The following is a 22,843-nucleotide window of genomic DNA, read 5'->3' as shown; positions in this document are numbered from 1 at the left end:
TTTTCTTTATAATAAAAAATTTCAGGAGAAAAAAATCAAATGAATTTCAGAATCATTTTTTAAGTATGAATCCTAGACAGAAGAAACATCATAATTGAAGTTAGATCATCAATAAAGAGTGATCTGAGATCAATATCTTAATCTCCTACTGTTTTGTTCATTCCAAAATAAGATAACTAAGCAATGTGAGTCAGGCCAGAAGTACAAACCCTATAGTCTTACTGCAGATCTAGCATAAAAAAGGCTTTCTACTTTGGAAATTAACCCCTTATCAGGTGTAACCGTGGTGAATATGTTTTCCCCTACACTGGGTTCCCTTTGCATTTTCTTTTGCTGTGCAGAAGCTTTTTAACTTGATGTAGCCCCGTTTATTTATTTTTCCCTTTGTTTCTCTTACCCTAGGAAATGCATCGACAAAATTTCTGCTATGTGAGATGTCTGCAGTTTTACTGCCTATGTTTTCTTCTAGGATTGTTATGGTTGTGTGTCTTACATTTAAGTCTTTTATCCATTTTGAGTTTATTCTTGTGTACAATATAAGTTGGTGACCTATTTTCGTTTTTTGGTTTTTTGCATCTACTTGTCCAATTTTTGCAACACCGTTTATTGAGGAGACTGTATTATATGCTCTTGCCTCCTTTGACAAATATTAATTGATCATATTGGCGTGGGTCTATTTCTGGGGTCCCCGTTCTGTTCCATTGGTTTATATGCCTGTTATAGTGCCAGTACCAGGCTGTTCTGATTACAAAATCTTTGTAGTATAATTTGATATCCAGAATTGTGATCCCTCCAACTTTGAACTCATACAACTTAACAAAAGAAAATCAATCCAATTAAAAAATGTGCAACAGACCTGAATACATACTTCTTCAAAGAAGACATACAGACGACCAATAGACATAGGGAAAAAATGCTCAAAGTCACTAGTCATCACAGAGATGTAAATTAAAACTACTATGAGGTACCACCTCACACCTGCCAGAATGGCTACCATCAATAAATCAACAGACAATAAGTGCAGATGAGGATAGAGGAAAAAGGGAACCCTAGTGCACTGCTGATGGGAATGCAGACTGGTGCAGCCACTGTGGAAAACAGTATGGAGTTTCCTCAAAAAATTAAAAATGGAACTGCCATTTAACCAAGGATCCTACTTCTGGGAATATAATCTAAGAAAACAGAAACACCAATCAGAAAGAATATAAGCACCCCTATGTTCATAGTAGCATTATTTACAATAGCTAAAATCTGAAAACAGCCCAAGTGCCCATCAATGGATGTGTAGATAAAAAAAATTGTGATACATTTACACCATGGAATACTATGGGGCTATTAAAAAAGGATTTTGACCTTTTGTGACAGCATGGATGGAGCTGGAGAATATTATGCTGAAGGAAATAAGCCAGTCAGAGAAAGACTAATATCACATGATCTCACTTATATGTGGAGTCTACTGAGCATAATAAAATGACTAACAAAACAGGCCCAGAAACTTGGATTCATGGAGCAGGCTGACATATCTCTGAGAGGGCTTGGGGGGCAGGGTGATGGGAAGAGAATAACCGAAGAACTTTTGTACATATATTCATAACCAACAGACACAGACAATAGTGTAAGGAAGGTCGGGCTGAGGCGGGGGCTTAGAGGAGGGGGACTAAGGAGGGTGGGGATTGGAGGACATCTGTAATACTCTCAACAATAAAAAATAAAATAAAATTTTAAAAATGCTTTCTACAACCATCTATCTGCCACATTCTGTGGACATAACTTTAATCAAATAATGTCCCCCTACAGGTAGACCAGGAGCTGAGGATTTGTATCAGTAGCCTGGAGCATAAGTTATAACTCTCTTCTTCATCAGCTATCAAGTTGTGGGAGATATACCAGCTGATATTCATCCAACAGCTGATAATACAATCAATGTGTGAGTGATTTAAAATGGTAGATTCTGGGATCTCAACAATAACTTCATCAAACATTTCCAGGACTGAGACCCACTAATATGAACATTTTAAAGCTCCTGAAGGTGGTTTTGCTACAGCCAGTCTGATACCTATTTATAAGATTTCATTTGTGGTAACTGTCCTAGACCAAGGTGGTTCTCAAAGACCAGAGGAAGCTCTGGGATCAGCATGGGGTAATGTCCCTATGACTACACGAGTTTTTTAAAACTAGTCATTTTTGCCCGGCCAGTGTGGCTCAGTTGGTTGAGCCTTGCCCCATGCACCAGGAGATTCAATCCCCAGTCAGGACACATGCCCAGGTTTTGGGCTCCATCTCCAGTAGGAGGCATGCAAGAGGCAGTCAATCAATATTTTTCCTTCATAGATGTTTGTACTTCTCCTTCTCTCTTCCTCTCTCTAAAATCAATAAAAACATATTTTAAACAAATAAATAAACTAGTCATTTTTATTTTGATAGCATCAAAAGCAAGCGCTGTTTTAGTTCTCTATTTATGACCATTCATTTTATAAAACAAAACAAAAAACCTCTGTGGGCTATTAGGATAAAGTTCTAGAGAAAACCACATCTTTCTGCAAGGCCCTGCAAACTTTTATCTGTAGACATGTAGATGGAAGCTTAGTTCAAGCTGTTTCCTGGAATTCTCTCCACACAGATTCAGATCAAGGGACTTCATGAGTCGTCTGAGTGAACATGTGACCAGTCTCCCAGATGTGGACTTAAGCAATTCAGGCCCAACCCTGCTTGGTAATCAGCTGGTTAGAGCTCCCTCCTGATGAAATATGGTAGCAGATTCCATCCTTGTCAAGGCACATACAAGGATTAACCAATGAATGCATAAATTAGTGAAACATCAAATTGATCTCTCTCTCTCTCTCTCTCTCTCTCTCTCCCTCTCTCTCTCTCTCTCTCTCTCACACACACACACACACACATCAATCATTAATCAATAAATCAATTTTTAAAAAGAAATTCAGGTCTCACAGCCAGTTGGGCTGGAGGTCAAATACCCCCCAGTGTTACCTACAACAATCAAGGCTTAACTACAACAAGACGGTGCACAAAGACCTCTAGGGGGTGCACCAAGAAAGCATAAAAAATGCGGAGACAAAGAAACAGGACAGAAATGGAGGAAGGCAAAATGCTGGATATAGAGCTCAAAACCACACTTTTAAGGTCTCTCAAGAACTGTCTAGAAGCCGCCGATAAATTTAGTAAGGCCCTCGAAAAGACTGATGAGACCGCCGATAAATATAGTGAGATCCTCAAGAAATCTAATGAGACCCTCGATGTTGTGATAAAGGACCAACTAGAAATTAAGCATACACTGACTGCAATAAAGAATATTATACAGACTCCCAAAAGCAGACCAGAGGAGCACAAGAATCAAGTTAAAGATTTGAAATGCGAAGAAGCAAAAAACACCCAACCGGAAAAGCAAAATGAAAAAAGAATCCAAAAATACGAAGATAGTGTAAGGAGCCTCTGGGACAGCTTCAAGCGTGCCAACATCGGAATTATAGGGGTGCCAGAAGATGAGAGAGAGCAAGATATTGGAAACCTATTTGAAGAAATAATGACAGAAAACTTCCTCCACCTGGTGAAAGAAATAGACTTACAAGTCCAGGAAGCTCAGAGAACCCCAAACAAAAGGAATCCAAAGAGGACCACACCAAGACACATCATCATTAAAATGCCAAGAGCAAAAGACAAAGAGAGAATCTTAAAAGCAGCAAGAGAAAGAAACTCAGTTACCTACAAGGGAATACCCATACGACTGTCAGCTGATTTCTCAACAGAAACTTTGCAGGCCAGAAGGGAGTGGCAAGAAATATTCAAAGTGATGAATACCAAGAACCTACAACCAAGATTACTTTATCCAGCAAAGCTATCATTCAGAATTGAAGGTCAGATAAAGAGCTTCACAGATAAGGAAAAGCTAAAGGAGTTCATCACCACCAAACCAGGATTATATGAAATGCTGAAAGGTATCCTATAAGAAGAGGAAGAAGAAGAAAAAGGTAAAGATACAAATTATGAACAACAAATATGCATCTATCAACAAGTGAATCAAAGAATCAAGTGAATAAATAATCTGATGAACAGAATAAACTGATGATTATAATAGAATCAGGGATATAGAAAGGGAATGAACTGACTATTCTTGGGGGGGAAAGGGGTGTGGGAGATGCGGAAAGAGACTGGACAAAAATCGTGCACCTACGGATGAGGACAGTGGGTGGGGAGTGAGGGCGGAGGGTGGGGTGGGAACTGGGAGGAGGGGAGTTATGGGGGGAAAAAAGAGGAACAAATGTAATAATCTGAACAATAAAGATTTAATTAAAAAAAAAGAAAAAAAGAAATTCAGACCCACCTTCTAAGATATAATGTCAGAACCAGCACAAAATTATGCTTGAAAGGAATTTGAAAAAGCAGCCACAGACTTCTATTCCAATATACAAGGAGAAAAACAAAATAAGTTGAGAAGATGTTGGGTTGAAAATAAACAGCATAGCATATGGGTATAGAAAGTTGTTATGTATACTTTAAAAAACATATTTTAAAGCAAAAGAGAAGCTATAAGAGATTTATTTTGCCTTTTGTGTCACAGGAGAAAACTTAAACAACATTAAGGGGAGCTATTTGTTACATTTTTAATTTAATGGCTTTTTAAATGCATGGTTTTCATAAAAACAAATTGTACCTATTTAATGTAAACAATTTTATAAGATTATTCATTTCTAGATACTTGTGGATCCATTACCACAATCAAGATAATGAACATACACATCTCCCCCAAAGTTTCCCCATGTCTCTTTGTAATCCTTCCTGCAACCTTGCTCCCACTACCTATTCCTGTTTTCAGGCAAAATCTCTTTCACATTTTAGTTTGCATATTTTATAATTTTGTATAAATGGAATTATTTGTACTCTTTTGCCTGGCTTCTTTCTCTCAGCATAATTATTTTGAAATTCTTCCATGGTCTCATGAGTAGCAATGTTTTATTCCATTTTGTTGCTGAGTAATAGGTATTCCATCATCTACACTAATAATAGCCTAGGGCCATCACGACCAGGACAGATGACTGAACAGTGGGCTCCTGGCCAACGAGGAACACAGGTGGGAAGGGTCTGTGGTCTCTGGGCCTCTGGGCCATGGCAGCGGTGAGAATGGTCTGTGAGCCCTGGGACTTCGAGGTGCGTTGGTGGTGAGAAGTGTCTTTAACCCTGGGCCACCGAGGCACGGAGGTAAGAAGGGTCTGTGGGCCCCTGGCTGCCAGGGTGCAGGAGAACTCTGGGCCTCATGCTTTCGGGGGTGTGGCCGGCCTTCAAACTGGACCCTGACAAGAGAGAGGAGGGAGCTCCATTCCTCACAGAATCCACTCTTAGGAGGAGGGAGTCTGCATGCCTGATCACCCCTAACCACTCTGCCTGCCTGCCTGCCCAAGGGTTCCCGGATTGCGAGAGGGTACAGGCCAGGCTAAGGGAACCCCCTCCCCATGCACAAATTTCATGCACTGGGCCTCTAGTATAAAGATAAAACAATTTGTTTATTCACCTACTGATTTACATTTTCATAGCCCCTATTTGGGGTTGTTACAAATAAATCTATGAACATTTGTATATACAATTATTTTAAAACATGTGCTTTCATTTCTCTGTGGTCAATACCTGAGTGTGGAATGACTAGATCATATGATAGGTGTACATTTGACTTTGTTTAACTTGTTTGTTTTAGTAACATTTTTGTAGATACCATTAGATTTTCAACTGGACAATTATGATGTCTGTGAACTAAGATAGGTTTGCTGCTTCCTTTTCAAATTGTATGTCTTTTATTTTTTTCTCTTGCCTTATTGCACTGCTAAAAGAGCTAGTACAATATTAAATACAAGAGGTATGAGCCAAAATTCTTGAACTTAGTGGGAAGCATTCAGACTTTCACCATCAAGTATGACATATGATATAGGTTTTTTGTAGAGGCCTTTTATGAAGTTGGAGAAACTGCCTTAGATTCCAGATTCACTTGGAATTCGTAATGGGGAACAAATGCTGGATTTGTCAAGTGTTTTTTCTGTTCCTACCGAGATTACTCTCAATAATTGATCAACTGTTGATTATCAATCTCTTTGTATACATTATTGATAAATTGTCACGACAAAATATTAAAAAAATATATAACTCTTCCACTTAACAAATAATGAGACAAAGTTCCCAATTGCTTAGAAAGCAGTTTTTAATACAGTTTCCTCTGATAGCAAAAATCTGTTTCTTGGTTTTTGTGTGTGTGTGTTTTTTAGAGAGTTGTAAAGAAGCAACATTTATTAGAATAGAAGGCCACAAAACATGAAGACTTAGTGTGAAGAAAGTAAATGAAGCCAAATGTCCTTTGACCACTTATGGAATGCATTTTTCTATCCCATTTCATCAAAGTCTAAAAATGTTGAGTATTTAGTCCTCACCAGCACTTTCACTCTTAAAGAGAGTGTAACAGGTCAGAAGATTGCTCAATACGTCTGTCAGTCTGGAGTGGCAGCTTGTGGTGGAGAGATTTCATTCTCCTGTGTCTGCTGAGGTGAGCCTCACCCACATGTCTTGCACATTTAAGGCTTCTCCTCCTGGTGTGTCAACTGATGTAAGATGAGGTATGACTTTTGGATAAAGCCTTGGCCACATACTCTGCATACACAGGGCTTCTCTTTTGAATGTACCCATTTATGAGTGATTAGAGCTGACTTGTTGCTAAAGCCTAGTCCACACTGCTTGCACATGTAAGGCTTCTCCCTCGAGTGCTTCCTCTTGTGCCTGATGAGACCTGCCTGGTGACTAAAGCTCTGCCCACACTCTCTGCACACATATGGCTTTTTCCCTGAGTGTGTCTCTGGTGTGCAATGAGGATACACCAGTGTATCCTCTGGTGTCTGATGAGATTTGATTGCTGGCTGAAGCCTCGCCCACAATCCTTGCACACGATGGGCTTATCCTCTGAGTGTATGTTCTGGAGTCTGTTGAGGTGTGACTTCAAGCTAAATAGCCTCGCCCACAAACCCCACACACATAAGGCTTCTCCCCGGTGTGCGTCCACCTATGTGAGATGAGCGTTGAATTCTGGCTAAAGCTGTGCCCACACACATAAGGCTTTTCCTTTGAGTGTGTCCTCTGGTGGTTGACAAGGGTCGTCCTCTGCCTAAAGCATCGCCCACATTCCTTGCAGGCATAAGGTTTCTCCCCTGAGTGCGTCCTCTGGTGTGAGATGAGGTTTGACCTATCACTGAAGCCTAGTCCGCAATCACTGCACACGGTGGTCTTCTCCTCTAAGTGTGTCCTCTGGTGTCTAACGACAGCTGACTTCTGGCTAAAGCCTTTCCCACACTCCCAGCACACATAGGGCTTCTCCCCCGAGTGTGTCCTCTGGTGTATGATGAGGTTTGACTTCTGACTAAAGCCTCGCCCCCATTCACTGCACATGTAAGGCTTTTCACCTGAGTGTGCCCTCTCATGTATGATGAGTGTTGACCTCCAGTTAAATCCTCATCCACACTCTCTGCACACAACAGGCTTCTCCCCCGAGTGTGCCTTCTGGTGCCTGGCAAGGCTTTTCTTTAGATTAAAGCCCTTCTCACACACCCCACACACATATGGCTTCTCCCCTGAGTGTATCCTCTGGTGACGAAGCAGGTTTGTCATCTTGCTGAAGCCCAGTCCACATTCTCCACAATTAACTGTTCCAAATCCTAAGACTTCTATCCTCTTCAATAATTTCTCTGTTTCCTCAGAATTCTCCGCCTGAGCAGGGGTGGCCTCTGTTTCCACCCCTCTGATGCCATTCCTAGAGCTGACTGGCTGCCTTTGGGGTGGCTTGGATGATGCTGTTAACGCTTTTTTCTTTGTCTTTCCAAATGAAGGCTTAGGGCCTTCTCTTTCTTGACCTTCTGCTTTATCACTCCAGCAACTTGGATCAGAGGTTTGTTGCTGCTTTTTCTGGCCCCCCTGGCACAGGTCCCCCGGCTGCGTGTGATTTTCTGCACACACGCATGGGAAGAACCAGGGGGGATGACTACACAGCGTGTGCTGCACGTGGAACTTCTGACTGGAGAAACCCGGAGGGCAGACAGCACAGATGTGGAGCTCTGGCTTTGGTTTTCCTGGACAAGGGGCTGGTGGGCATTTGCTCTCCTCTCTCCAGGTTTCCTTCCCTTGCTCCAGCTGGGTGATGAACTTTGGTTTAGAAAACGGAATTCCCAGTGAGACCAGGTTGCTGTAGTGTTCCAGCATCACCTCCCTGTACAGGGACATCTGAGCAGGGCTCAGCAGCATCCACTCTTCCTGGGTGAAATCCACAGCCACATCCCTGAATGCCATGTGTGCCTGCGCCACCGAAGAACAAGGGGTCAATCCAGCCACCAGCTGGGGACCAACCTGTTTCTTGGTTTTTTTTCACCACTAATTAATTTCAGAGAACATTTGAAAAAAGCCTAGAGGGTAGAAAAATTATTCTTCAGCCTTTGAAATATCTTAAGACAGTATGTTAACAGGTTCTTTATTTATGCAAAAGGAACAACAAATAATTAAATAATTGCAGGTTTGGTTTTCTCACACACAAAAAAAGAGAAGAAAAAACAAGGACACAAACTGCAATTCAGGGGCAGACCACTAGGCTGTGTCTTGACAATTCCTTTTAGACCAAGTAGTAGACACTTGACTCGAGCAATGCACTGTAGCAAAGGTGTCAAACTCTTCCAGGCTTTTGTGAATCTACAGGAAATGGAAACTTCATACATGGCTAGTTATCACTCTCTTCTTCTGTTCCTTTAAACCTGCTTGTAATAAAGCAGCCTAGACCATAGTTCTTCAAGTTATCCAGTATAAATTTCTAAAAATAAATTTATACCCTAAGTGTTGATATATGTATATACATTTTTCCACCAAAAGTTGGAAGAAACACAAATGCCCATCAACAGATGAATGGATAAACAAAATGTGGCAAATACATACACTGGAATATTAGGCTTAAAAAGGAAAGAAATTCTGACCCATGCTGCAACATGGGTGAACATTATACTAGGATATAATACTAGATGCAATAGGTTACAATATGACCAATAGTGCATTAGTCCACTTTTATGAGGCATCTGAAATAGTCAAATTCATAGAATGAGAACTCAAGGGGTAGTTGCCAGGGCCTGGAGGGATAGGGGGAATCAAGTGTTACTGTTTAAGGAGTAGAAATTTTCAGTTTATCAAGATGAATAGAGTTCTAGAGATAACATAGTTGTGCTTCTTGATCAACTATGTAAGCATACTTGATATCACTCAATTGTAAACCTAAAATAGTAAAAATGTACATTAAAATGGCAAAATGTTAATAACTTAAATATTCTAAAGACACTCCTTTTCTGATTTCTACTGTGCACGTCTGCTTTCCAAATCCTATTTAATAAAAGGCTAATATGAAAATTGTCCCCTCCACCTGGAGTTCCACCAGGGGGCAAGGCTGGCCAGCCAACAGCCTGCAGCCCCTCCCCCAAGCTGGCCCTGCCCCTGGTCAGCTACCCCATCCCGATCAGGGGTGGGGCCAGCCTGCCAACTGCCCCCGGCCCCTCCTGCCAGCCAACCCAGCCTGATCAGCCCAATCGAGGCAGGCCGGCCATACCCCACCCATGCACGAATTCATGCACTGGGCCTCTAGTGTAAATATAAGAGTGAGTACAATACAAGGTCACTTATGAAACACCCATTACCAATCAAACTATAAGGCACTAAGACAATGGGGTTAGACATAGAAGGAGGAAATATTAGAGGATGAGGATTTGGGATTGTGGAGCACTGATAAAACAAAGAAAGAGGGCAAGGAAGTGTGCAACTGTGCAACATGATGGCAAAAAGCTTTTAGAATGGTGGTAAAGTTAAGGACAAGGTAGAAAATAGTAATTCACAGTCTGCTTCTTCACAATGTTTTTCTAGAGCCAGTAATTATTGATCATTTTATGAGTAAGACTGGTGGAATACAGGTAAATCTGAAATGAGCTCTTCCAAGCTAGAGTATGAATAAGATGGAAGAACACAAAGTTTGTCACATAGTAGGCACCTTAGAAAGGAAATGAGGGTACCTTACCTCAGCTAACAAATGTAACTTAAACTAACTCATTAAACAATATAAAAGACCATAACGTAAAAAAGAGAAAAACAGAAAGATTCCATAGCCTTCGTTATTAAAAACAATGCCTTTAAAATAAAATATACTCAATAAATATTTATTGAACAAACTGATAGGGAAAATCTGACAATTTTAGAGTTTTACTGATTTTTGAGTCAGATGTTTCTGAATTTCCTTAGTCAATTCTTCTAGCTCAATCTGTCACCAACGGTAAGTTGTTTTGAAGTATGGTAGCAACCATCTCAGGTGGAAACTGTAGTTTAACTCTAACCCTGTTGTTTGGCTTAACAATATAAAAGTTACTTTGATTTTCTAAATTGTATAAGTCATCCCATTCGATTGAATGCCTTATAGATTGAATGACTATCCCATTGATTGTTATCATACTGGTCTTAGAGAGCACATTCTACTGTACCTGGAAACAGGACAGCACAATTACCCTAAATTGTTTTAGTGGCCACAGGTGGTGCGTTCCAGCTGCCTCAGTGTCCCGAGACCAGGACAGCACAATTACTCTAAATTGTCCTGACAACTCAGTTGTCGGGAGACCCGAGGGCTCCAGATAATGCGTTTCTATCAACTCAGTGATCCAGAGACCCAAAACTGTAATTTAGATAACATGCCTAAGTTTAACCCAGGTTACCCAAGGACTCTAGATAATGTATTTCTGTCAATTCAGTGACCTCGAGACCCGAAACTGTAATTAACATGCTTAATTCTGCTTCTGTAATCTGCTTTTTTGGGAGCCAGGTGCCACATTCCAAACCCTGAGATGTAATCAATACCTTTGTGATTTTTGCCTATATAAGTCTGGTTTTGCCACCATCTTATTACTATGAGATTTGGGGATGACCCCTCATAGTCCCGGATTGCAATAAATGTGACTCTTTAATTCGACTCCTTGAGGCGTCCTTCCTGATTCGCGGGGTACATTACAACAGTTTATTGTGGCTCTTCTTTATATCCAATAAACAATTTCAACCCAAATTTTCAAAGATATGGATGTTTTTGATGAATGATAACTCTACACATGTTCCATGAACCTAGAGAGGTATTTTCATAGAGTGTTTTCCCTCTAACCCTACCTACACCTGTGCTGCCACAGCCCTTGTCGCTTCCTGTCTGTGATTACAATTCCCCGCCTTGGTCCCTACAGCAGGTGGATGCATGAAGCAGAGCCTGGGGTTTTGGTACACCTCCTTCTAACACGCCTCTCACTGTGGGCTCACTCAGGGCACAGAAATACACTGCTGAGTCCTCCAGCTGTGAAGCTGAGATGACAAGGTTGGCAGAGCTCTTTGCTTTCTGAAAATTCAGTGAGTAGCGGCCTCCTGTGGCATTTTGCTGGTTGTAAGAGTCCTGACGAATGAGGAAAATCATCACCCCACTGCTGAGCTGCTTGTACCAGAATAGACTATAATTTGGATCACGGGTGTCATATGTGCAATCCAGGCTCACAGCCTCCTTCTCCTGCACCAGTATTGCTTGTTGGCCTTGAGTTACCTTCTGGGCAATATTGGATCCTAAGAGAAAAAAATACAAACAGAAGGTTATGGGATAAGTGATGTGGGGCAGAAAAAAATATACATTTGTATATATATGTCTCCTTTTTCACCAATTAATCCTCACCTCCCGCCACCAGCCATTCCCACCCCTGGTAAGCCCCCACTGCCCCAGTGTCTGTGTCCATTGGTTATGCTAATATGCATGCATACAAGTCCTTTGGTTGCTCTCTGCCCCCCCCCCACACACACACACACACACCTCCTCTGCCATTTGTCTCTGGGTCTATTTTTGATCATCAAATTATGTTGATCATTATATCCCACATATGAGTGAGATCATGTGGTATTTATCTTTCTCTGACTGGCTTATTTCGCTTAGCATAATGCTCTCCAGTTCCATCCATGCTGTTGCAAATGGTAAAAGTGCCCTCTTTTTTATAGTGGAGTGGTCTTCTATTGTGTAGATGTACCACACAGAAAGAATTTTTTTTACTCCCAGCCAGCTTTCCTTCCAGGGTACTCATAAAAGACTGCCTGCACCCCCTGTTGTTATGTCACAGAGAAGACCCATTCCCATTGGGGCACCCTTACCTAGCCACATGGAAGTTATGACCACCCTCAGAAGACCGGAGACCGACATGTTCAAGTTCTCCCACTTGGTGGAAGATATCTTCTTTTTCTTCTTCAGTGTTAGGGCTCTGCAAGGTGAGGTACTGACAGATGGAGAGAAGAAATGCTGAGCTGGGTGCTGCTGCTGCCCCAGAACAGGAAACAGGGTTTCTGGTGCAGACGTTGCTGTGGGTCACGTCAAACTTTCTATGTACTGGCTGAGAGTCTCCCCCAACCCACACTTCCTTTTGCATTAACCAACTCTTTTTTAATTTTATTTTTAAATTACCCTTTATGTCCAATATTATTTTGTTTTTATATCAGGTGTATAGTAGTGGTTAGACAATCATATACTTTACAAAGTGTTCCCTCCAATATTTTCAGTGCCAACCTGGTACCATACATAGTTATTACAATATTTTGTACTATATTCTTTATGCTGTACTTTACATCCTAGTGACTATTTTATAACTATCAATTTGTACTTCTTTTTAATATATTTTATTGATTTTTTACAGAGAGGAAGGGAGAGGGAGAGAGATACAGAGTTAGAAACATGGATGAGAGAGAAACATTGATTCAGCTGCCTCTTGCATGCCCCCTACTGGGGATGTGCCCGCAAACGGGGTACATGCCCTTGACCGGAATCAAACCTGGCACCCTTCAGTCCGCAGGCCTACTCTCTATCCGCTGAGCAAAACCGGTTAGGGACAATTTGTACTTCTTAATCCATTCTTTTTTTTTTTCACCTGGGTCTGCAACCACCCTCCTCTCTGGCACATTCCTAGGTTGCAGGTTTGATCCAAGTAGGGGCCCCAACGAAGGTAACTGGTTGATGTTTCTCTCTATCTATCTATCTCTCCATCTCTCTCAAATCAATAAAATCATATCCTGGGGTGAGGATTTACAATTTTTTTTAAGTATTGAAATCAAAATAGTTAAATGGGAATTTTCTACCCTCCAAAACAAACAAACAATTTTCACAATTATACACTAAGTAGAGTGCCTGTGGAGAAGTTCAGGAATCTAGCACAGAAGTTACACTGTGTGAGAACAAAAAATATTTGAGATTGCTAGCATGTTAAAGGGTAGGAGGAATGTTTTTATTTTTCGCTAGTCACACCTTCCCGGGTGCAGCATGGTGCAGTGCCAATAGAAATCTTCTGGGCCTTTGATTTTTCCCACAGGGGAAAGTGAGAGTATGTGAGTGAGCCCTGGCTCTCCCAACTTTAGGGGAAGCTGCCAAAGAGACTCGCCTCATTCTTGCCCCATCCATTACTGAGGTGAGCTGCCCAGCTGGGAAGTGGGAAGCACCTGGAACAGCATCCAGGGCTCTCAGTGGACATTAAAGGGACACAGATCCCATTAACTGCAGCACAGACAGACGACAACAGTAACCTGCACATGAGATGCTGGGGACACCCTGCCTGCAGATTCCCACAACTGGTCCACAAGCATCCCCAATGTTCAGTGCCTCACCCAAACACCATTCCACTTGGTGGCCGGCTACCAGTGCACACGGGAGGGCAACAAGAGTCAGCCTCTACAGATGGCTAGTTTGTGGGCTCAGAAAGGGCCCCACTGTGCGGGACTGGGTGAAGCCACACCATCTGAGCAGTCAGCACCACCCGGGGGAAAGCAAGCAATAGGGAAGCTGTCAGCACACAGTCTGGTTTTGCAGGATGGAAAAAAGGCCATAATGTTTGTAGTGAATTGTCCAGCAAAGGGAGGAAACCAATACTGCAGTGAAGGTTTAAAGTCTGAATGAGCCTAAGTATGTACTGACCCTGCATCTCTGACCAGAGGATTTCTTCTTTCATAAAACAATTCCCATGTATACCTGATAAACAGTTAGGTCCATGGTAATTGTGCCCTCTCTCCCTCACTTCTAATTTGGTTTAGGAAGAATAAACCAATAAAACAAAAGCCATGCATCATGCATTCCTCTTCCTATCTTCCAGGAAATGGGCCAATCAACAGGCACCTTGCTTTTACTGGACTGGAGCTAGTGGTTATAGTGAGGAAATAATGGAAGTCATTGAGGTGTTGGGCTACAATACTGGCCTTTCTTGTTCACATGTTATGCATCTGGTTTAATGTGATGCATTTCCTTATAAGAAAAAACAATTAATTACTGACAACCATACCTCAGCCAAGGGCAATTATCTCTCCATACCAGTCACCAATTCTTTAGGGAGAATATAAGAGATCTTGAAAATAATCTACCCAGGACCACAGGTGGGATAATTGGGAAATTAATGATTCATGAAACATTTTTCATTCCATTTATTTATCCATAAAATTAAAAGAATTGACTTTTTTTAAAAAAAGGTTGTGATTAGTAAAGTTTATTCAGTTGAACCATGAAGATGAGGCAAGGATATTTGTCACAAGCTATCTGTAAATTATCCATTCATCTAATGCCTTTGTGCATTCCACTAATAATAGTAAGGTAGTTCATAAATACTTATAAAAACTTTCCTATATAGCCCGAAAAGAAAGATTAGAATCATAATGGGAGCAAAAAATTACAAGTCAAGGAATAGATTTAATTGTCTTAAAATAACAGAGTTTTATTGAGAAAGACATGTATAGATAGAAAGAAACTATATGTTTGTTCTTACATAATGAAATCATCAAATACACACATTAGGAGTTCTGATCCCCAGAAATCAATATATAAATTTAATTCTATCACAAAGCTTAAATTAAAATCATGAGTAAATACCAAAATTTACCTTTCTATCTTTAACAAACATCTACTGATTATCAACTATGTGGGAAAGTTCGTGCTGAGTACTGAGGCGATAGCAATGAATAATATACAACACAATCTTTTAAATTCCATGAGAGTATAAATGTGAACAAATATGTACAGAATTTTGTAAAAGAGAATTGCTTTGTGTGTTTAATAAGAAGCTCACTTTCTAAAATCCTGTCCTACCCTGATTTCCTCAAACACACAAAGAGTACATATATACCATCACCGGGCTCTGAAAAAATGTCACATTTTTTTAACAGTAAAGTGGTCAAAACACATAGAAAAAAAAACTGTCACATTTTGCCACAAATGTAGAAGAAAATTAATATAAATCTGTAATTTACTAAAATTTCTCATAGAACTATTAAATAGCAGGTGTTGCAGGAGAAGGCTTGATGAAATGGAAATGCTCAATTCAAGATATACAATTCAGTGAAAAATCATGATTCTAATTACACCAAAAATTGATGGAAATGTAACCTGACTGTTAGGAATATTATCTGCTTACATTATTATCAGGTTCACATTTTTTGTATTACACATATTTTCTATAATTGGCATGTAATAATTTTAATCAAAAATAATAAATGCTGTTTTCAAAACAAAATAACTAAATGACCAATCATAATAAAGATTGTGATATTGATGCTAAGGGATTTTTTATAGGACAGGAGTTTAAATAGCAAATATAAAGTCACCTTTAAAGCCTAAGTTTCAAAATTAAACATTACTAACTCACTTCAAGAATCCATTAAGCAACAAACATCCAACCATATGTTATAACCCTTTCTGGGTCATCTTGAAACTGACCTCTTATTAAGTGTTTTTATACCAACACACTATTTTCCACTTGCAAATAAGCAATAAGACAAATGCTGTGCTTGCAGGTCTGTCCCAGGCAGAGGGGGCTGCCCCACTCGCAGGTTTGTGTGCAGGATGCAGGTGCCTGGGAAGCAATGTGCACCCGCTGCACAGAAGTAGACAGCTGAGTCTCCAGGTTGGGTGGCTGCCATGTGCAGGGAGAGATGTTTGGCTGCCTTATTCAATAAAACAGTGAGTCTTCCAGCTTGGTTTTTGTCCTTATTTGAACGAATGTCTATAATGAACTGGGGACCTTTTCCAGGTTCTTGTTTATACCAAGGAAAGTAACTTGAGGCACTGTCTGAATAAGAACAGTTGATAACAGCGGTGTTTCCCTCCTGGACACTCAGGGTAGAAGGATGCTGATCCACTTTCTCTCCATGGCTGACCCCTATGCAGAAAGAAAAAGACAGAGAAAGGAGAACAGTGACCAGATCATTAAACTTTATCATTTTCTTTTTATCCAGTAACTAAGGAACCCTGAAAAAAGCCAGTGTTGCTTCTAAAGAATATCCACTAATATATTGTTTCCCATAAACCCTCAACTCACGGTCCAGCTGCAGCCACAAGAACATGAACAAAGCTCCAATGGATGTCTTCATCATTTTTCCCATTTAGGATCAATTGTGCACCTGCAATCACAGCCAGGGGAGCTACTGCTGTTATCAAGTTACCCCTCCTTTCCTATGACCATCATAGGGGTTTCTCACATTCTACCCAGCCAATAAGAAAAAGACTGTGCTTCTGCCAAAGCCTGTTCATTCAGAATCCACTAAAATGCACCCTCCACATGTTCTGCATCAGCACAGGTGCACTGCCATCTTGTGGTTGCATTCACAACTACTGAGCTTGCTGTTAAATGTTCTCTTACCCTGTGCCTCTGAGGGACTCAAAACAACAATTGGTCAAATAAACTAAGTCAGATCAGAGAATATGGAAGAATATAGAGATCAAGGTTTGTAACTCTGCACACTACTGAATCATGGTTAATATTTTGGAAAGAGTCAGATGCTGTTGGTATTTATTCTACAAGGCCTGGGTTTACATGTTTGAAATCTGGAAACTCAAAGGTTCACTCTCTTAAGCAAAAAAATATATAAAATCTTCCTCTTCAAGCTGTCATACACAAACACAATGGAAAACAACTCAGCCTTAAAAATTAATTAAATCTTACTTTTATGACAGTATGGATGGACCTAGAGCAGGGGTCCTCAAACTACGGCCCGCGGGCCACATGCAAATACAAATATTTTATTTGTTCCCTTTTTGTTTTGTTTTTTTACTTCAAAATAAGATATGTGCAGTGTGCATAGGAATTTGTTCATAGTTTTTTTTTTAAACTATAGTCCAGCCCTCCAACGGTCTGAGGGACAGTGAACTGGCCCCCTGTTTAGAAAGTTTGAGGACCCCTGACCTAGAGTGTATAATGCCAAGGGAAATAAGTCAGACATAGAAAGACAAATACTATATGATTTCACTTACAAGTAGAATCTAATGAACAAGAGAAACAAACAAAATAGAAACAGACCCATAGATTTAGACAACAGACAGTCATTTGTAGACTAGATGAAAAAGGTGAAGGGTTTAAGCAGTGCAAAATAGTAGTTACAGATTACTCACAAAGATGTAGATTAAAGCAGAGGGAATATTGTCAATAATAGCGTGATAACTATGTGTGGGACCAGGTGAGCCCTTGAAGCAGCATAAGGACCATTCTATAAAGTATATAATTTTCTAAGCCCTTTGCTATACTTCTGAAACTAATACAAAATAATATTGAATGTAATCTGTAATTGAACATTTTTTAAATTAAAAATCCCTTCCTTTTTAGCTAAACCTGTCATCCTCATTTGTCTGTTATGAAGAAAAGCTCTTTCTAAACGGAATATGTAAGGAAAAGATTAGAGTTTGAGGGAGAAGATCATTGGTATTTCAAGTACCTTCTATCTCAAAGCCTGCTCCCCTAAGCTGATTTTGCCTGTGACCTTGCTATTCCCAGAGAACTGATAGTACCAAAGTGAATATTAGGAATCTTTCCTCAATTAAGATGATTGTGATTAAAAGTAAAGGATTGAATCTCCATGATAAGGGAGCAGGGGATATCTTTCATGAGTTATTAATATTTCAACCATAGGAAACAATTTGACCCATAGGTTGGCTTAAATTGCAGTGAGAAATCTGACACACAGTAAGAAACCTATTCTAGGCCCTGGCTGAGTAGCTCAGTTGGTTAGAGCTTTATCCCAATACACCAAGATTGTGAGTCTGATCCCTGGGCAGGGCACAGGCAAAAACCAACCAATGAATGCAGAAATAAGTGGAAGAACACATCAATGTTTCTCTATCTCTCAAATCAATAAATAAATTTTAAAAGAAATCTATGTTAATGCTGTGTGTCTTATATTCCTCAAAGTATTAAAAAAGTACAGCTTCTGAGAAAATAAAACTACATGTAAGTTTATTCTTGGCATGGTTTAATTTTCTTATCAAGATGGATAACCTGTCCTAAAATACAATTACTAACTCATATCCTTAGTAGAATTTTATCTAAAGTATAATCCAGTTCTCCTGGCATGGATCCTGCCTCTCTGGCCATCGCTGTCTCAGATTTCACACTCTATCATTTTTCTCACAAACTCCACTACACTGTTCTTGCCCTAAGACGTTGATAAAGTCCTTCAGTCCTGTGAGTTTCCAGAATTATCTTTGTCTGCCAAAAACCCTTTCTTACCCACTTTTACTTCTCGATTGCCTGTGTCTGGTAAGGAAATAGTACAAACAGGAACTGACCCTAAATGGTCCCTGAGAAACCAAGACTACCTCACATCCAGAAGTGGGAGCTCCTTTCTGATTATTTGAACTCACTTTTCTTCTGGGATTACAAAGAATAAATCTGATCTCTCTTCCACCTCTCACACCCTTAAAGATTTAAAGACAGCTATGGTAAAAAAATATCAACTGGCCCTGACTGGTTTGGCTCAGTGGATAGAGTGTCACCTGCGGACTAAAGGGTCCTGGGCTCAGTTCCGGTCAAGGGCATGTACCTTGGTTGCGGGAACATCCCCATTGGGGGGTGTGCAGGAGGCAGCTGATTGATGTTTCTTTCTCATCGATGTTTCTAACTCTTTATCCCTCTCCCTTCCTCTCTGTAAAAAATCAATAAAATATATTTTTTAAAAATATATCAACTGAATATATAAATATACGTGTATCTGTAAAATGTGTGTTTTTAAGTATGTAACACTTCTGGATTTTGAGGGTCTTTTATTCTCCATAAGATAAAATTTCTCAAATCTTTCTCTGGGCACATTTCCTTCTTTTTGGAGACATAGAGTCAATATTTGTCCTTTTGATAGTTATGGCATACAGATCTGATGCTGATGGTGTGAACGTGACCATTCATATGAAAACCACTGTTTCATGTCTTAATTACAGCACAGATATATCCAGGCCTTGGACAAAATCAGCTCCATGATTAATCCATAGAATATAGTTTTACCCATCACCAAAATGTTGGCCTGAAAAACCTTTACCTGGCACCTTCATGGACTGCCGCCTACCTGAGTTTTCAAATTCCAACTATCATTTTTGCTGACAATATGTGAGTTATGTTCATTATACTCATATTCTGCCTTCAAAGAATGTCCACTTGGGATAACAAATTTATGAGCTACTTCCAGGAAAGCCCTTAGAAATACATCTGTGTGTGTTGAGGGTGGCATCATCACCTTTGGCTTCCTCTTACAGAAGCCAGTGAGTGATGGTCTGGTTACTGATACAGTAACAGTGGTTCAACTTTAGTCTCCTTTCCTGTCCAACGTGTCAAAAGTTAACAATAATTGGAATTCTCTATTCCAGTGGACAGATGATTGATCATGGCCTTTCCAGAACCAAACAGCAGAGATCTTAGTAGCTGGGCTTGCATTAGACAGTTCCTTTTTATTCAGAAATATGCTACTTCAAGAAGGAAGCAAGGGAAATATTGCTGAAGAAAATATGAGAAAGTCCAATTTCTTTCTATTCCCAGCTCATTTACTATCTAATTGTTTTCTATTGGCATCTTAGATTTAGTTTCTGTTATAAAATCAGGTTGGACTAGCAGATATTTACGGGCTCTTAAAACTCTGAGATTCCTTTCATGCTATTTAACAGAGAAATATTTATTGAAGACTGGTTGCATGTAATGCAGAAGGTATGTGAGTGTTGAGAAATTGTACTGCATCATGGAACCCTAAGACAATTTTTACATTCACATGTAACCTAGTGGGTCTGAGGTTTCCCCTAACCAACCCTGGGGCCTCTTCACTGACAGAGACAAGATCCTCAGGGTAAGTTTCTATTTGTGTTTTCATTTCTCCTATAAGATCAGTGATGGATCTAGATGTCCATAGTAAGATGGGACTTTAACACCAAGTGTAAAAATCTTCACACACAGTGAGATTAAAGTGGCTTCATGGCTAATCAGGGGTAAACAGGATGTTCTTCTGGAAACTTATTTCTTCTATGCATATCTATAACATATCACATAGAACCTGTAGGGAAAAAAAAATTTTTTTTAACTTCCACAACTAGGAGAACCTAGAGGAGGAGAATGAGCTTATTAATATGCAAAGCAAGAAACACTCTCTAAAACAAACCAATTGCATTATGCCATCTGCCATTTTTCCTTGCAAAGTTAACTTCGCTGTTCAAAATTCCCAGCCAGTCCTTATCAGATGTATCATGGTGAACATGTTCTCTCATTAAATGTGTTGTCTTTTCATTTTGCTGATGGTTTTCTTTGCTGCGGAAAAACTTTTTAGCTTGATGTAGTCTTCTTTGTTTATTTTTCTTTTGTTTCCCTTGCCCGAGGAACTATATCAGCTAGAAAATATAGCTGCAAGAAATGTCTGTGACTTTACTGCTTGTGTTTTCTTCTAGAATTGTAATGGTCTCACATCTGTCAAAATGGCTATCATCAATAAGCCTACAGCTGACAAGTGTTGGCAATGATATAGAGAAAAGGGAGCCATCATGCACTGTTGCTGGGAATGTAGATTGGTGCAGCCACTTTGGAAAACAGTATGGAGCTTCCTCAAAAATTTAAAAATGGAACTACCTTATGACCCAGTGATTCCACTCCTTGGAATATAACCAAAGAAACCCAAAACACTGACTTGAAAGAATATAGGTACCCTATGTTCATTACAGAGCTATTTACAATAGCTAATATTTGGAAGTAGCCTAAGTGCTCATCAGTAAATGAGTGGATACAAAAGCTGTGGTACATATGTATATATAATGGAATATTACTCAGCCATAAAGAAGGAAAGCTTACCTTTGCAACAGAATAGATGGACCTAGAAGGTATTATGCTAAGGGAAATAAGATAGTCAGAGAAAGACAAATACCATATGATTACACTTATATTCTGAATCTAGTGAACAAAATAAACAAACAAAATAGAAGCAGACTCATAGATACAGAAAACAGACAGCTATCAGAGGGGAGGAGGACTGGATGAAACAGGTGAAAAGATTAAGAAAAAAACTCAGGGACACAGACAACAGTACAGTAATTACCAGAGGGATGAGGGTTGGGAGCAAGTGGAATATGGTAAGTGGGGAAATAAACGGTGATGGAAGGAGACTAGGCTTTGGATGATAAGTGCATAATGCAATGTGCAGATGATGCATTGTAGAACTGTACACTTAAAACCTATATACTTTTATTGACCAATGTAACCCCAATAAATTCAATTAAAAGTAAAATAACGAATGGAAAAAGTGCCATTAGATAATGTTTTTAGTGGATCCAGTTTTCTGAAATGCTTTAACTCTTCATGCAAATCAGTTTCATGTAATTATAAGTTTAATATGCTTTGGAGTGTTTGTTGTGGTTGCTCTATTCATTTATTAGCAAATATTAATGCAGCAAAGAGAGGACAGAAGCTCAAACACCCTACACAGTTTCAGGAGATGCATTGCAGGAAAAGAGAGGCTAAGGACAACAGTATCCTAGGGTCTTGGCGGATGCATTCCTGGGGAGATGGACCTCTGATCCCTGGGGGGGAGGAGAAACGGTGGGAAGGAGAGGAGGGGGCCTCATTCATGGAGGAGGCATGCCTATCGGTGTCCCTTGAGTTAGGAGAAGCCCAATTGGTGGGCCCATGGGTGGTCTCATACCAGGTGGAAGAGTCATAATGCCTGCAGGAGGGAGATGCCCAACCTGGTGCTACTGAGTTGGGGCTCCAGCAATGCTGGCAGTGGCCTCAACAGGGCAGCTGCAACAGGGCTTCGTCCCTGTGGAGTCGTTACCTGTGGGAGGTTCCCCAAAACCCGCGGACAGGGCCTGCTAACCCCGCAGGAGCCTGCGGAATAGGAACACCACCTGGTACTCCTCTGCCAGCCCCCCTGCCAACCCCAGGGCCTCCTGCAGCTCCTGCAAGGGGTACACGAGCGATCCCAGTATCTTTGGGGGGAGGTTCCTCCACAGTCATGGACATCAGGTTCTCCCGCGCAGCAACACCAGACCCAAAACCCGCTTCTCTTCTCTCTCGCGCTGCTTCGCATTCTTTGGCTGGATCTTCCTGAACTCATCACAATCACAGAGGATCAAGTTCATGTGCTTGTCAAAGGCCTTAAAGGTGCTGATGAAGATGCGTCCGTCCTGCAGGTTGCAGTGCATGTGGTAGTCGATGTGCTACAGCATCTTGCTGCTCTTCCCCACTGTCATGATTGCGGTTCCACCAAGTCCGACGTCCACAGTAAAGTGTCGGGATCCTTAAGACCTAAGGGAAGGCCACAGATAAAGGTATGATGCAGGTTCTGCTATAGGCACTGCAAGCTGGGGCAGAAGCTTCCCACAGTGGGTGGAGACTTTTTTTTCTTCCCCCAGTCATTAGAGTCAGAGAAAAATTAAGAAAAAGGTACAGATTTTTCCAATGTACCTCCTCCCCCCACATACATATAGCATCCCCCATTATGAACTTCCCCACAAGAGTGG

The 22,843-nt window shown here is 40.5% G+C and overlaps 1 pseudogene and 1 gene segment (V, D, J or C); both read right to left on the bottom strand.

The window, feature by feature from the left end:
- Positions 1-11,251: 11,251 nt before the first annotated feature.
- LOC308522178 (T cell receptor alpha variable 14/delta variable 4-like) lies at positions 11,252-12,268 on the bottom strand. The segment is given in 2 exons: positions 12,220-12,268; positions 11,252-11,646 (listed from the first exon to the last, which is right to left on the bottom strand).
- Positions 12,269-22,072: 9,804 nt separating this feature from the next.
- LOC308528729 (small nuclear ribonucleoprotein-associated protein N-like) lies at positions 22,073-22,573 on the bottom strand (annotated as a pseudogene). Its single transcript has one exon. The product of its transcript is annotated as a small nuclear ribonucleoprotein-associated protein N-like (transcript).
- Between the last annotated feature and the right edge of the window lie 270 nt (positions 22,574-22,843).

This window comes from Myotis nattereri (genome assembly GCF_964212035.1).
Source record: "Myotis nattereri genome assembly, chromosome: 1".
NCBI lineage: Eukaryota > Metazoa > Chordata > Mammalia > Chiroptera > Vespertilionidae > Myotis > Myotis nattereri.
The sequence above is the reverse complement of the archived record's forward strand: the minus strand, read 5'-3'. Positions and strand labels throughout refer to the sequence as shown.